This window comes from Halichoerus grypus, chromosome 2 (genome assembly GCF_964656455.1).
Source record: "Halichoerus grypus chromosome 2, mHalGry1.hap1.1, whole genome shotgun sequence".
In the NCBI taxonomy this organism is placed as follows: Eukaryota; Metazoa; Chordata; class Mammalia; order Carnivora; family Phocidae; genus Halichoerus; species Halichoerus grypus.
In genome coordinates this window covers 102,677,256-102,694,090 of record NC_135713.1, presented here as the reverse complement: position 1 = coordinate 102,694,090, position 16,835 = coordinate 102,677,256, and the positions used below count along the sequence as shown (strand labels likewise).

Below are 16,835 nucleotides of genomic sequence, written 5' to 3'. Positions count from 1 at the left end.
CCTCCATACTGTTTTCCACAGTGGCTGCACTAGCTTGCATTCCCACCAACAGTGCAAGAGAATACCCCTTTTTTGTATCCTCGCCAACACCTGTTATTTCTTGTGTTGTTAATTTTAGCCCTTCTGACAGGTGTGAGGTGGTATGTCTTTGTGGTTTTGATTTGTATTTCCCTGATGATGAGTGATGTTGAGACAGCTGCTGTTTGTAAGAGACTTGGCATCCCTTCCCCAAAGCAAGGTATTTTAATTCCCATGGATCAGTTAGTATCTATAGGGAGAGCTTCAAGACCATTGCTTTCATTTTTTCCAGGGGACTCGGGCTCTTCCCTATGCCTGGAACACCCTTCTCACGGCCCTTGCCCTAATTTCTACTTGTCTTTCAGAGATCAGGTTAGAGGTCTCTTCCTTGGGAACCCCAAGCTTGACTTAGATGCATTTCTAGCACTCTGTACTTCTGTTAGTGGAGCCCTTCCCACTCTGCCTTGGAATTTTGGTTTGAATAACTGTTTCCACCACTAGGCTATACATTTTTTCTTAGTATTTAAAAAAAATTGTTTCTTTTTTATATTTAAATCTTTCGTTCATATTGATTTAATTTGATGTAAAATGTGAGGTAGAGGTCAACTTAAGGAAGAATCCTCCCCTTAATCTTTTCCTTACCTACATCGGGAAGATCACTACATACTCATTCAACATTTATCGAGGGACCACTGGGTATCAGCCACAGTAGTTGATGTTGGGGATGAGAAGTGCTTGATACTGCCCCTGACCTCAAGAAGTTTCTATTCTGTTGGAAAAGACATAAATACAAATGAACAGTCACTAGTTAGACCATATGAAATTGCTATTTTTATAGGCCAAGAATGGTCAAATATTGGCAATTTCATGGGTTTAATCCAATACAAAATAAACACAATGTCTTAGACTTTCTCAGAACATGGAACCTGAGATAGACACGTACCTGTAGGCATTTTATTTGGAAATGATTCAAGGGAGCAGTAGAAAGGGAGGGACCAAGGGAGTGAAACAGGGAAGGAGAGAAAGCCAGTGTGCAAGGATGCTTGCGGAGTGGGCCAGTGTGACAGCCACTGGTGCTCAGTTCACTGGGATTTCTAAGGACCTTGATGAAAAGTGAGTCAGAGCGTCCTGCACAGGGGATGAAAAGGGCAACTTGATCCTTGGGTAGCCCGAGAGTGTTCACCTCCCCTGTATTTCTTCCATTTGGCCCATGCGTGTGTCTAGTTGGTTTCTGTGGGTTTCCATTCTTGGCATCAGAGAAGGCCTGGGCAAGCAGCATGGGCCGAGGAGAGGGGCGGTCACATCACGCCTGTGCGCAGCTGGCTGACGTGGGCTTGGCGCTAGTAGCTGCGGCAGTGGCTGGAGGAAGGGACGGAGCTGAGGCCGTGGGGACGGATGTTGGGTCCAAACAGCAGTAGTGGACGAGTGGCTAATTCTGTGGAAGTTTGGCTGGCAGGGAGAAGAGCTTAGTGACCAGGGAAACGGAAGAAGGGAGGGTTGAGTGAGCCTTCCAGGACTCCTGGGTACCCTGCAGCCGGAGGGGGGCTGGGAGTGGGCACTCCAGGTCGAGGATGCAGCGTGGGCACAGGCCCAGAGGCACGGAACATGCACATCCAGAGAACTTGAAGTCGATTGATATGGCCGCGTTATGAAGCCTGGGGATGAGAGGTGGATGTGGCTGGAGAGATAGGCAGGGGTAGATCAAGAAGCTGACTTGGGAGTTGTATTACTTTGCTTGGTTGGCCACCACAAAATACCACAAATTGGGTGGTTTGAACAACAGAAATTTATTGTCTCTGAGTCCTGGGGGTCAAAGTCCAAGATGGAGGGGTTGGCAGGGTTGGCTCCTTCCAAGGGATTTGAGGGAGAATCTGTTCCCGGTCTCTCTCCTCTAACTTCTGGTGGTTTGCTGCAGTGTCTGGCATTCTTTGTCTTGTTGAACCATCACCCCGATCTCTGCCTCTCTCTTCACACGGTGTCTCCTGTTTGCGCGCCTGTCCTCAGGTGTCCCCTTTCTATAAAGACACCCGTCATACTGAATTAGCACCCACCCTAATGATCTCATTTTAACTGGATTATCTCTTAAAAGATCTTATCTCAAAAATGAAGTTATATTCTGAGGTCCTGGGGGGTTTAGACTTCAACATCTGAAGTTGGGGGAGGGGCACAATTCAGTCCATAACAGGAGGGAAATCAGGTAACGTGTTGGGAGTCAGAAGTTGAACTGAGCAGGCTCTCCTGGGCTCTGCTGAGCTATCCTTGCTTCCCATCTCCCCACACTGTGCCATGGAACCCAGGGGCTGAGTGCTACTTCTGTGCTTGGACTTGTTCTCCCCTCCCCCAACTCTCTGTGGCATTCAGCATGGCACAGCAGTTACATGGGGCTGGATATTTGAACAAAGTGTTTAGGAAATATCTTTAAACATCTGAATTTGCAACATCTTTCCCAGGCTAGATCACTTTGGTTCAAATTTTATCCCTTGGAGTTGTCATAACCCTTTCACTAGAGCTTGTGTGTGTGTGTTGTTAAAGAAGGTTGGTGTCAATGAGCTTGGGCTCATTGGGTAGGAACTGAGGAGATACTGGAGAGTTTTCAGGCAAGAGTGGCATGATGAGTGTTTTTGAGGGATCTTTCTGAAAGCAGGTTGAAGAAGGGATTTGAAGAAGTCAACACTGGAGGCAGGAGGCCCAGGCAGATGTCTCATGCAGTGATTCAGATGAGAAACAATCAGAGCATAGACTAAGGCATGGGTGCGTGGTAGAGTCCTTGGGAGCTTTCAAAATATCCGTGTTCAAAAAAATCAAAAACAAAATATCCGTGTTCAAACCCCACCTCAGACCAACTAAACCACAGTCTTTGGAAGCAGGACTCAGACACTGGCTCAGTTTTATTAATGCTCTCTCGGTGATTCCAGTGTGAGGTCAAGGCTGTGAACCACTGACTTAAGGCAAGACCATGGGGAAGGTTTGGAGCAAATAGATAGAGGCTAAGGAAGTAGAACCACGGGTTTTGGCAATCAATTCAGTGAAAGACTGACAGGGAGGACAAATAGGGAGGGTGGGTCCGGTGTTCTTGCTTCACTGGGCATTACTATAGCTACTAGATATACATTATACATTTCTAAAGAATTAGAGCACTCTGAGGTATACTAATACCAAAATTATAGTTCAGCACTGCACTAGATGTCCATGTAGAGGAAGGGTTGGGACATAAACGACTGCCATCTCCGTTGTCCCGTGGTGCATTTCACGTACCCTTCTGTCCTGTTCAGAAACCTTCAGGGACCCACCCATGTTTATATAGTAAATTCCACATTCCTTGCCTGGAAATCAAGACATGATGCTTCCACCCAACCCTTAAATAAATCCATTTCTCAAACTATTTTCTGTGGGTTTTACAATACTGTACTATAAATTAGTATCTGTATTGGGTATGTGATATGCATCAGCCGCTGAGGCATTTATTTTATTTTTTGTTATTTTAAAGATTTTATTTATTTATTTGAGAGAGAGAGACAGAGAGAGCACAAGCGGGGGGAGGGGCAGAGGGAGAGGGAGATGCAGGCTCCCCACTGAGCAGGGAGCCCGATGTGGGACTTGATCCCAGGACCCTGAGATCATGACCTGAGCCGAAGGCGGACGCTCAACCGTCGGAGCCACCCAGACGCCCCAGGCACTGTCTGAGGCATTTAAAACTATATTCTTCCTAATTCTCCTAACAGCACGGCATGGTTGCCTTTATCATCTATCTTACATGTGACAACACTAGGCTCAGTAACGTTATGCAGCCCCCCTAAGTTTGCCCAGTTAGTAAATAGCAGAACTGGGATTTGAACCCAGGACTCTAGGTCATCACATTAGTCCTACCACACCACACTATCCCCTTCGCTATGAGTGTTTCAGCTTCTGCCATTTTGCACATGCTGTTACTTCTTTATGAAGTGGCCTTCCTCCAGTGGTGTGCTGGTGAATGTTTCGTAACTGGCTTTCTCACTCTAGTTCTGCTGTGAGTATTGGTTGACATATTTTTTTTTTTTTACATAAATAAGTGTTTCAGGACATTACTGTTCATCAATGGCTTGAGGGACTTTGCTGAATCACATAACAATTTCCAAGTGCTAGAAGATTTCTTCAAGTTTTTGGTGCCAAATACCAACATGATTTTTTTTAAGATTTTATTTTTAAGTAATCGCTACACCCAGCACAGGGCTCAAATTCACAACCCCAAGACCTAGAGTTGCTTGCTCTTCCAACTGAGCCAGCCAGGCGCCCCCCCAATATGATATATTTTAAAGTTGAATCTGCATTATTAAGATTTTTCCATTACTTTCTTAAGTCTAAACAACCAACAAAGCAACAGATCAAGCCCTGATTCATCGCATTTGCAGATTTCTGCAGTGTAAATGCTCCCAGCATGGAAGAAATTTGGAAGAGCTGTGCAGTAGCACATTATATAATATTATATATATATTATGTGTACAATATATATTAATGCTGTGTATTATTATCTGGTATGTCCACCATATAGATACCATAGATGTAAATATCCTGAAGAGCATAGATTACAGTAAAATGCAGTAAAATAATGAAGAAGCAATGAGTTCTGAGTGTTTATTTAGATAATGTTCAATTATATATTAATTCTATATTATCTATTATAATATTAAGTAATATATTATAAATATAAATTAATCTAAAAGGTGTACTTTATTTAATTTTAAGATTTTATAATTTAATTTTTAGTAATGGCTGCATTTAACAAATGGCTGCATTTAACAATATTCCTGAAAAAGGTAACCACCAGATCTCACAAGACCGTGTCAGCTGGCTCCCACACACCCCCGCTTTTCTTCTTCCTCTCCACTGACCCAGATTCAACCCAGTCTGCAAGATCCGGCCAAAACTCCAGCTTGCTACAAAACCTTCCAAGTACCCCATCAGGTCTTCCTGCCTGTAGATCCTTCAGTCCTTTTAGTGGCTACCAGTCCTTAACAGCTATCTGATTCGATTGTTTAATTCCATCTTTTATTTTTAGTAGGTCTGTTTCATCAACAATCTGGTCAACTCTTTGAGGGCGGGGATCTTGCTTAGTACCTTTGTAGTTTCTGACAGGACTTAGCATTATCTTTGCACATGAAGTACTTGATATTATGCTGTTGGTTTAGTTGCTTTTTGGATAAATTAGCCAGATGCAGTTGTATCATGTCCATTTGTCCCCATCTCCTAAAGATGAGCACAAAAATACCAGTCTGGTTCCAGGCAAATGAGTGTTGATTGTGTTTGCTTAGCTCACCTGCCCCTGACTTTGGGGGCTGCAAAACTCACTTAGCGTGACCTTGGTACACACTGTTCACATCTTCAGACTCTCTTTCTTTCTTTTTTTTTTTAATTTAATTTACTTATTTGACAGAGAGAGACACAGTGAGAGAGGGAACACAAGCAGGGGGAGTGGGAGAGGGAGAAGCAGGCTCCCCGCTGAGCAGGGAGCCCGATGCAGGACTTGATCCCAGGACCCCGGGATCGTGACCTGAGCCGAAGGCAGACGCGTAACTGATTGAGCCCCCCAGGCGCCCCCAGACTATCTTTCTTTGAAAAGATCATCCTTTGGCCCTCAGAGTCCTTGGAAGCCCACATCCAAGCATCATTATTGTATGCCATTACTTGCCTCCCCTGAGCCACCTCATCCCTTTCTTATGCGGGAGTTCTATCTACCTGTTGAATTTTGAATGAAAGCCCAATGAACAGAAGCTCTGTGCTGAATTCTATATTTTGTTCCTTGCTGGGCTTCCATGAATATAAAACACCAACACAAAGGGGAGAGTCAGCAGGTAGAGATCAACACCATCCATATTTAATGGGAAGGGAGCCTGACCTCGTAGATGGGAAAAACCATGTTAGAAGAAGGCCAAGTTCAGTAACTTGCCCATGCTTACGGAGTGGGCTTCTGGCAAAAAAAGGAATATATATCTTATAACAAATTTTCCTGATTTGTAGTACCATCATTTTAATTCCTAAGGAGAAAAAAAAACCACAAACAAGTAAGGGATTAAATTGTGATTGGTAATCAGGAGATTTCCTTCACCTACCACGGGGTACAAAAGTAAGGACATGGAGGGGCGCCTGGGTGGCTCAGTTGGTCAAGCGGCTGCCTTCGGCTCAGGTCATGATCCCAGCGTCCTGGGATCGAGCCCCGCATCGGACTCCCTGCTCGGCGGAGAGCCTGCTTCTCCCTCTCCCTCTGTCTGTCCTCTGCCTACTTATGCTCTCTCTCTCTATCCCTGTTAAATAAATAAATAAATAATCTTAAAAAAAAAAAAAGGTAGGGACATGGACCCACATCCTTCACCAAGAACCTAAGCTCTGTGTGACTGGGCTGGCCCACTGCCCACCAGTCTCTTTCTTTAGGGGAAGACACTGGAACACTCACAGTCCCTACCCTCTACCAGAAAGTCAAGGATCCAGAGACTCCTGGAGCGAGAAGCACAGCGGTCTCCCTACCTGTCACTGGGTGTGTGCCTCCCGATGCGGGACCCATGCTGGCTCTTGGCAAGGCTGTCCCGGGGAAAGCATCTCAGCAGTTTCTCCCCTGGTCCTCGGTGGTTTTCGCCTTCTTTCTGAGGCAGCTCTTCTGGTGGCAGCCTGACCAGTAGTGGTAGCTTCAGTTTCAGCACCTATAGCTCTCAGTAGCTGTGGCTCCCAGAATCCCCTTCAGGGTTCCTGGGATCTCTGTTCTGTCTCTAGACTCTCCAACAGTTGCCATGTCTCTCTGCAGCTGGACAGACACCACCGCTTTTCTGCGTCCAGTATACAAATTAATACATTCTTGTAATACCTACATCAACAGATATAAAACACGGAGTCTCATGGGGCGCCTGGGTGGTTCAGTCAGTTAAGGGTCCGACTCTTGGTTTCATCTCAGGTCATGATCTCAGGGTCATGATCAGTGCAGAGTCTGCTTGAGATTCTCTCTCTCCCTCTGCCCGTCCCTACCTCCCATTAAATAAATAAATTAATAAATAAATAAACATTTAAATAAAAACATTGAGTCTCACCATTGTGCTCTGTTCCTATTTACACATACTCCTTTTGCACTGGACATACAAGCATCAATGAATATCCAGAAAGATCTAGGAAGTTCCCAACCTACACTCAGTGGGACTATGGTTTGCATTCTTATTCTCACTGCTGCTTCCTCATTTAAATAGTTTTCCAGTTATTCCTTCATTCAACCACCCACTCAATATTTATTGAGCACCGACTACGTGCTGGGGACCACACCCTGGAGAATTAGACCTAGTGCTCCTATTCAAGGTGCTCATAGTCTAATAACAATTGTTATTATAACAACATCAATAATCAAAAATACTTATAAAATGTTTAGTATGTGCCATTCCTCAATATCATTAGGTAAATACTCGTTCTTCCCCTCTTTCAAGTGAGAAACCAAGGCACAGAGAGGTACGGCTGCCCATGTTCGCGCAGCGAAGTCAAGTAAGTAGGCAGTCTGTGTTTCATGTCCTAGCCCAGTGAGGCAGGGAGGCCCCTTGCAGAGAGTAGACTCGTGAGTCAGGTGTATTTCAACCCTAACCTGGTTATACACTCCCACCCCCACCCCCACCTCATTCTCGGATTTTCCAGAGGTAACACCATTTAAAAAAGAAAAAAATAATTGTTTTTAAGAAAAACTAACAGGAAAGCAGTAACAATAAAACAAGAAAGTAGCCCTCTAAAATGGGAAAAGCATTCAGCTTTAGGATTGACGTAACCTTTACACGTGTCTCCAGCTCTTCTGAACTCAACCCTATTTCTGGAGAAAGGGTCTTTACAGTGTTGAATTAGAAAGAGTCAGAAAGATCTGTGATTGCTAAGAAGCTGTCAGGGAACATAGTCAAGGTAGAAAAGAGCAGGGGCACGGAGCCCATCTCCTTGCATCTGGGGGAAGGCTTTCTGCGGTGCTGGAAGTCGGTGCTGCTCCGACTCCGGGGTACCTGGGGTATCTGCAGGGTCATGCCCCCCGCCCCCCCCTCCCCCCAGTAATCGAGCAGCTCTCTGAATGTGAAGCGATGCCAGATCTCCTTGTGCCAATCTCTCAGGAACTGAGAGAGGGCACTTGAACGTCAATCAGATGACCAACAGTTTGAGAGGCTTCATCAGTACACACTGTGGTGACAGCCACGTGATGCCACAGCCCTCATCAGCTCTGTCAACTCAGAGAAGAAAAGAAAAAGTCAGTACAGTGCAAATCCTCCCCCCCCCGCCCCCCCAAGGTGTCATGAGATCAAAAGAAGTTCTTAGATTGACCTGTGCAGCCGCTTGTTTGCTGTCCTGTAGTGATGACAGCCCGTGGTTTGTTTCTGGCTTTTGGGTGATCATCTGCTTTGGTGATCAGCTGAGAACTCTTGCTGAGAACTGAATCCTCCTGGTGGTATTTTTCCACACCCAGCTGGGGCATGACAGAAGTTTTTCCTGTCAGCAAGAACAGAAGATGATGCCAAAGGGAAGGAGCTTAATGAGCTCTTGGCAGTGAGTCTACGCTTATTTCTAGAAGAAAGGGCTTAGGTTCCAGTGTGGTTTTGCAAAGCAGTAATTCTTTGTTGGCTTCTTCATAGCCGTACTTTTCCTAACTATGGGGAAACGGTGACAGTAAATCTCTTTAAGTAATACAGGGCATTTAATGAAAATTTTTTGTTTGAGGCTAAGAGATTTGGGGGGGCTTTGCCAATTATTTTTTTTGCCTTCATTTCTTCAATTATTCTCTCTTTCGCTTTGTCTCTCTCTCTTCCTTCTGGGACTCCTATGGTGCATCTGTTGGTATGATTGATGGTGTCCGACAGGTTTCTTAGACTTTTTTTTTTTCATTTTTCTTCATTCTTTTTCCTTTTATTTTCTCAGACTATGTAATCTCAATTGATCTATCTTTAAGTAGTAAAATTTTATTTTATTTTTAAAGATTTTATTTATTTATATGACAGAGACAGCAAGAGAGGGAACACAAGCAGGGGGAGTGGGAGAGGGAGAAAACGGCTTCCCACTGAGCAGGGAGCCTGATGCGGGGCTCGATCCCAGGACTCTGGGATCATGGCCTGAGCTGAAGGCAGACGCTTAATGACTGAGCCACCCAGGCGCCCCTAAATAGTAAAATTTTAATTCCAGTTATTGTACTTTTCAGTTCCAGAATTTCTGTTTGGTTCCTTTTAATAATTTTTCTCTTTATTGATATTCTCCTTTTGGTCAGACACTGTCCTTGTGATATCCTTTAGCTCTTTGAACACATTTAACGTAGCTGACTCAAAATCTTTTTCTAGTAACTCCTGTGTTACCTCAGAGACAGTTTCTGTTGAGTGCTTTTCTTTCCCCCTGTGTATGGACCACATTTTCTTGTTTCCTTCCATATCTCACAGTGTTTAAATGAAAACTGGACAGGTTGAACTTTATAATGTGTGACTTTGGAAATAAGATTCTCCATCTTCCCCAGGGTTTGTTATTTCTGCTTGTTTTTGTTGTTGGCTTTTTAGGGACTTTTCTGAGCCAGAGTTTAAGTCTATATTTTTGTCATTTTTGACCCCCGAAGTTCCTGTTCTGTTAGCCTCGTGGTCAGGCACTGAGTGGACATAGATTTCCTTCAGTGTTTGGAAATCAAATATCTCCGAGTTTTTGCCCAGGGGCTGTGTGTGTGTTGGGGTGCACTTTCAGTCCTCAGCCAGGCAGTTTGTCACTCTGCTTTAGTCTTCACTTCCTGTGCACGCACAGAGTCAGGATCAGCCAGGAGTGAGGATGGAAGGCCTTCTCAGGTCTTTCCTGAATGCGTGCATGGTCCCGTTTGTGTGTGTGGCTTTCCAGATTACCAGGAATACGTTGGAACTTTTCTTTTTATTTATTTATTTAAATTTTATTATGTTATGTTAATCACCATACATTACATCATTAGTTTTTGATGTAGTGTTCCATGATTCATTGTTTGTGCATAACACCCAGTGCTCCATTCAGTACGTGCCCTCTTTAATACCCATCACCGGGCTAACCCATCCCCCCACCCCCACGTTGGAACTTTTCAAAGCCCTTATGCCCCAAGGGTAATATTTCCCAGCATTCCTCCATGCTTTTTATTTAAAAAAAATTTTTTTTTTTTTTTTAAAGATTTTATTTATTTATTTGACAGGGAGATAGAGAGCACAAGTAGGCAGAGCGGCAGGCAGAGGGAGAGGGAGAAACAGGCTCCCCGCTGAGCAGGGAGCCCGATGCAGGGCTTGATCCCAGGGTCCTGGGATTATGACCTGAGCCGATGGCAGCTGCTTAACCAACTGAGCCACCCAGGCGCCCCTATTTTTTAAAAATTTTTAAGAAGTTTTTATTTACTTAAATAATCTCTACCTCCAACATGGGGTTCGAACTCATGACCCCAAGATCAAGAGTCGCATGCTCTTCTGACTGAACCAGCCAGGCGCCCCTCCTCTATGCTTTTTAATCTATTGTTCCAGTTGTAAATTGTAAATGTTTTTACAACATTGTAAATGTTTTTGACAAATGCCCCTTGGGTAGTGGTTGTAGTGTTGGGTGTGTTCAGTTAGGGGAGATAAAATGTGCCCTTTGAGGGGCGCCTGGGTGGCTCAGTCGGTTGGGTGTCTGCCTTCGGCTCAGGTCATGGTCTCGAGGTCCTGGGATCGAGCCCTGTGTTGGGCTGCCTGCTCAGTGGGGAGTCTGCTTCTCCCTCTCCCTCTATCCCTCTCCCCTCCGCCCCCACTCGTACTCTCTCAAATAAATAAATAAAATCTTAAAAAAAGGAAACAAAACAAAAAACATGGCCTTTGAGCAGACCTTCCATAGAGGCACCGGGTAGATCACCAAGGACAGTTCTCTGCAAACGAGGATGGTTCTGCTCTCTGGTACCAGCACGGGTACTGGGACTGTGGGCTATTACTTGCAAGGCGACTGTTACGCTGAGGACAGGCCATGGCACTTGGGTAAGTTAAAATGCCCCAGGGCTCACTGTTCCTACTGAGATTCAGCCCTTTTTGTTGATTGAGTGCCCCCAAAGTTGTAGCCAGCTATTGGTTCGTTTCCAGAGTTCTAGAAAAAGTTGATTCTGACATTTTTTGGCCAGTGTTTTAGTTGCTCTCGTGGAGGAGTGCACTCCTGCAGTTTCTTCCTCTGACATTTTCACTGGCACTGGCTTGCCTGCTTTTCTCACAGGGTTGTTGGACCTTATTCTTGTGTTCTTAGAAGTTCTTTCTTTCTTAGAGATATTATTTTGTGATCTTTTTAAAAAAATTTTTTTATTGTTATGTTAATCACCAATTATTTTGTGATCTTAGCAATAAATAGTTTTGCCCAGTTCATCTTTTGGTATTTTACTTTGTTCATGGTGTTTTGACCGCTTTAAAACTTTTTGGTTATTATGTCATCAAATTTATTAACCTTTTCTATGGATTTGAGCCATAGCGAGAAAAATTGCCCCTCTCTCTAATTCCAGAGCAATTTACATATGTGTTCTTAAGGTATTTATATAGGTTTCTGTTTTACCTGTAAATCTCTAATCCATTTGGATTTTAATATAGTGTGTAGTGTGAAAAATGGAGCCAATTTTATCTTTTTCATATAGCTAGCCAGTCACACTGTTAGCATGAATTTTTCCTCTCTGACTTGAGATGCTTCCTTTATTGTGTATGAAATTTCCACGTGCAGTTAGGCCTAGGTCTGGATTTTCTATTCTGTTCCACTGGTTTCTCTAGTCATGGGCCAATGCCATACTGTTTTTTAACTTATAGAGTTTTATTTTATATAAGCCAGTTCCCTGTCCTCCTCACATTGCTTTTCTTTTTTTAGGTTTTCTCCCCCTGGCTATTATTGTTTGTTCTTCTTCCAAATGAACTTTGTAGTACAGTTATTTTGTGCCAGACAAAAGTTCCAATGACATTTTATGTTGGAATTGTGTTAAATTTATATATTGCCTTCATGATAACTGATATGCCAAAGCGTGCTATATTTCTGTACTTTTTCAAGTCGACTTTTGGGACGTAAAGGAATGCTTTGTAGTTTCCCCCATACAGATTTTTGGCATTTCTTATTAAGTTTGCACTTAACGTGTTTTGATATTATAAATGGGGCATTCTCTCCCATTCTAACTGGTTCTCTTTGTATATATAAAGCCTACTAATTTTGGTGCATTGATTTTATAATCTGCTATTTTATTCTTACATATAATAGCTTTGCCATGGGGTCTTTTAGGTTTTCCAAATATAAAATAATATCAGCTGCTGGGATATTATGTTTTGGTGGTTTTAGCAAGGACTGGGAAAGCTGCCTTGTGAGAGAGTTCTGGACATCACTATTTATTAATAAGACCTACACACCAAGGTAACCCCTCATGCACTTCAGTGTTTCTTATGGTGTTACTATGATTGTAGGCCTAAACTAGCCTCCGCCAGAGAGTTTGAAAAGTGACATTATCAGGATCCTTTGTGTCTACAAATACACCTCTATAAACACAACACATACACACACAGTCTGTTTTGTTTTTGAGAAGTAAATGCATGTGCAGAGCCGAAGACGTTCTACCCCATGAGGTTACCAGGTAAATCAGGGCACTACTGTCGAAAATGACCAGCAACCGCTCACTGTGGTTTGCCAAAACTGGGATAGTAATTCCTGACCTTGTGCTGAAGCTCTTTACTTTCTCAGTGCACTTTTGTGCTTCACATTCTTTTTTACTCTAATGTTACTCCCGTGGCGCTACATGGGGTGGTGGCGATCCCATTCCCATTTCCCAGAAAACAGGGCTCCCCGGGCTAGTCAGCTGGCTAAGGGAGGAGCAGGGATTAGAACTCAGATTTTCTGTCTTAATGTCTCTTCTCTCCAGCATACTCAAATGCCTGCAAACCCTTTTGTTGCTATTAAAGCCCATTTCTTACCTTCCCTCCGAGGAATCCGGAACAGCTGCTCAGCATCCCCTATTATAATATCTCTTCATATGTATGAATCCTGTGATTTTGTTCCCTTCCAGCTTCCCCTTCGGCAGGTTAAATCGCCCCAATTCCGTTCCTCGTAGAGTTTATCTCCCACCTCTTTTGTCAGTTTTAACAAAGAGGTTGTGACTCTTGGGTCCCTGCTCAACAGAGCTCTTCCTCATTATTTTGTAACCTTTATACCTCCTTCCAGGGAGAGTTAAATAAAGCCTGTGGATTTTTGATATGAATGTCTGGCAGGCTCATGCTCACACAGAAAGGTTTCCAGCAAGGCTCGCTGATGAAAGCCTCACTCCTGTGACTGAGTCTCATTCATGGCAGATGAAAAGCCGCAGCTCCTCTTCTTGTTCCAAAACCCACAAATGGGGAAGGTGCCCACATGAAGGTCCAAATTCCAGAGCAAATACCGTTTTGGCAGGAGGAGATAGGTTGTAATGAGAATATGTAGACACTAGGAACCACTGGCTAATTACTTCAGGTGAATAATTCATTTTTTGGAAAGACACAGTTCTTCCAGCTTGTTAATCATGTGTAAAAATTATCCTTGACCTAGAATTTCATTATTGCACCTGAGCCAGCCTGAAAATTAGAGAAATTAAGTAGCATAAAATATAAGTAGTAAAAGGAGAATAAACCTTGAGAGTTAACAGCTACGCGATGTTCTGGATGTTAAAGCGTGAAACATATCAAACATGCTTCAGTGGTATTTTAAAAATGGCACCAGGTGCTCCTTCTCTTTTGGCATCCCCAGGTTCTCTTCCTAGCCCTTTCCCTCTGCACCCACAAAGAAGGTGCCAGATTTGGATGATAAGAGTGCACACCATCCATCAACCAGGTTATTTGCTTTTTTTCTTTCTAGGAACAATAGGCAGCTGTCACGGTCCTTCAGGGAGCATTGGTCTAGGAGTCAGAGGAACGTGGTCCTGCCTTACCTGAGCACCTTTTCCCTGTTTGTGAACAAAGGCCCTCTGTAGCTGAGCACCTAGCCCTGTCTTGGATTCCCTGGCTATTGTGTCCCTGCACCCTTTAGGGAAATGTAGGAACTCCTGGCTTCTGAAAGGAAGATGCTCCTCAAGACTAGTGTCATCCCAGGTCAAATAGCAGGAGGGAGGGGTTTGAGAAAGCCCTTTCTGTGTTCCTCATCTTAGAGTGAAGAACTGAGAGTGGTATCGATTCATGATTTGTTTGAAAAGAATTTGGGTAATGGAAGGGGAGAACTTTCCAGAAGGGCGAAATGTGGCAAAGAAGGGGTAAAAGTGTGAATGACGAGGCTAGGTGAAGACCAAGGGTCTACCTTGCCGGGTGTGATGCGGCGTGATTGGGTTTCAGCGGCGCTGGGGGGGGCACATTTATCAGAGTGGGGTTTTGGAGGAAGGGTGCGTTGATGGTGCGCAGCAGGGTCCGAGGGGCAGCGGTGGGGATGCAGGGAGAGGATGAATCAACATCTGCGATGAAGGGAATTTGCTCTGACTTCCTGTGACAGCAGGAAATGTGGTGTTGTGGAGGGAACTGGCCTGAGCAGTAAAAGGACTACATTTGAATCCTTGTTCTGCTTTTAACCAGCTGGATAATATCAATAAGTGCTTCCCTGAGACTCCAAGTCGGAGTTTCAAACTGGATGTGGCCTGTGCATCAGTTCTCACCTGCAACTGCATCTACTTTGCAAACTCAGTGCTTTGGTTTCCGCAGTCTCCACCACTCCCTATCGCTTCACACTCCCCTCAGCAGTCTGGCCCCTCTCTGGGTACAACCTCTGCTACCAGTCCTGTTAAAGTAGCTATATTTATGTTTGCCTAGTTTGCTGTTGCCCACTTTAGGTTACAAGTTCTTAGAGGTGGGAAACTATTGGACTTATTTTCTTCTATCAGAATGTGAAGGGCAAATTAGTAAGTAATAGTTACGAGTTGATGATATTCAAGGATGAACGTAGACCTTCTTTCCTCTTTGCTTCTTCTCTACTCTCTGGGGAAATCTACAGCAGTTAAACAGCCTGATCGGGGAACTGTCCTAAGGTTAGATTCTGTTTTACCTCTACTTACCCTGCTCAATTTGGACATTTAGAGCCACAGATGCATAAGTACCTGTTTAGAAGGAAACCACTTCTGGCCCCTTTTGTTAATTTAGGACAGTGACTTGGGGGTTATCATAAAGAGAGACTCGATGTCAAAGCAGTGTAGGAGGGGAGCCTAGAATTAATCAGGCTCAACACCTTTGTTTTGCAGAAGAAAGAACGGAGGTCCAGACATGGCAGGGGACTCGCTTGGCGCCCCATCTCCACGACTGGAGCCCAGTGTGCTCTCTGTTGAGTTCATGGCTTCTCCGGCTCAGTATTCACATCATATTTGTAAGAGGCTACATTCTGCTTGGGGCTTGGCTCAAGACATTCATCTAAAGGTAATTACATGTTTTAGATTGAATACCTATATGGAGTTGTTAAAATTGCATTTTCAAAAATGGAGGTAGTGATGTGTTTTTGTAGAAATAAAACCATCTGTAGACAAGGCTTATTTTCCCAGAAGATTTAAGAATCAAGTCCCAGAAACCAGATGATTAAAAAAAGGTAAAGATTAATTTGATTATCATACAATTCCAAGTATTTAAATCCTATTTTGAGATCATCATTTAGTTACAGTAAATGTTTTTTTGCTTCCATTTTCCTTTCTTTATCTTATTTAATATGAATCATTTTATTGTTCTCGAGGGTATAACTTTTAAATGAGTTAAAATGTTATATCACATTTTCCTTTATAACATGAAATTTAATTATATTGCATTTAATTCAGTTAAGTGTTCATTTTCAGACTCAATTTGTAAGTGTTTTTCAAGTTAGTGGAAAGAGTACTTCATTTTCCTCCTCATTCTTTTTTCCTTTACTTTTCCTTCTCTTCTTCCTTCCCCTCTTTCTCCTAAAGTAAATTCTTCAGCATTATCTGCTGCTCCCAGGTTTTCCAAGTTGTGGCAACTTGGAGCTCGGAGCGGCTGTCGAGGTGCTCTTGTCTGGGAGCTCCTGACCTGTGGTTTGCTTACACACGTGGAGCCCTAGGTAGGCTTTTGTGGGGAGCTTTTATGGGGAACCTTGAAATTGTGGGCAAAATTCTGTGTTCCTGTGCATTTCTCTGGAAAGAGGGTCTATAGCTTCATCAAATTCTCAGAGGTGTCCTTGACCCCAAAGGTTAAATAAGTGTCATTGATGAGAAAAGCAGTGCCCAGGAAGTGAAAATGACTCCTCCAGGACCACAGAAATGTATAGTGACAGACCAAGGAGCACACTCTAGGTCTGTTGATTCCGAGTACAAGGCTTTTTCTGCTGCATTACGAAAGCAGGCTTAGTTTCAGTTTTAATGGAGTCAGTGTACATTCAGTCTTTATGCCTTCTTTTTTTTTTAAAAAGATATTTATTTAGTTAACAGAGAGAGAGACAGAGCACAAGCACGGGGAGCAGCAGAGGGAGAGGGAGAAGCAGGCTCCCTGCGGAGCCCAAGGTGGGGCTCAATCCCAGGACTCCGGGATCATGACCTGAGCTGAAGGCAGATGCCTAACCGACTGAGCCACCCAGGCGCCCCCCTTTATGTCTTCTTAAATCTGTGTGCCATGGATGGCTAAGGAATTAGAAATAAATTACTAATAAAATCAGAATAATTAAAACCTCTTATCGACCAACCCAAACCAGAATGCTCTCTAAATTTCAAGTGCTCGAATTCCTTTCATATAAAATTTCACCTACTCCCAGTGTGCTGGTATCATATATGTCTGAAGACAAAGCGAATGAGAGGGGGAGGCAGAGAGAAAGAGGCAGGCTGGTGGGTCATGAGTGTTGGAGGTGTGGAGTGGGGGTAAGCCAGGAATGAATAGTAA

At 43.7% G+C, this 16,835-nt stretch overlaps 2 long non-coding RNA genes across 3 annotated transcripts in view; one reads left to right on the top strand and one right to left on the bottom strand.

Annotated features, from left to right (window-relative positions):
• The window catches only part of LOC118551596 (uncharacterized), a 146,841-nt gene that overhangs the window by 16,304 nt on the left and 113,702 nt on the right, over positions 1–16,835 (top strand). The gene's annotated exons all lie outside the window — the stretch shown is intronic.
• Positions 933–8,443, bottom strand: LOC118551597 (uncharacterized). Of its 2 annotated transcripts, none has more exons than XR_013445351.1 (3): positions 7,785–8,443; positions 6,517–6,850; positions 933–2,033 (listed from the first exon to the last, which is right to left on the bottom strand). It is a non-coding gene; the product is annotated as an uncharacterized LOC118551597 (long non-coding RNA). The 2 variants fall into 2 exon arrangements; XR_004925149.2 differs by having other exon boundaries at positions 8,320–8,404.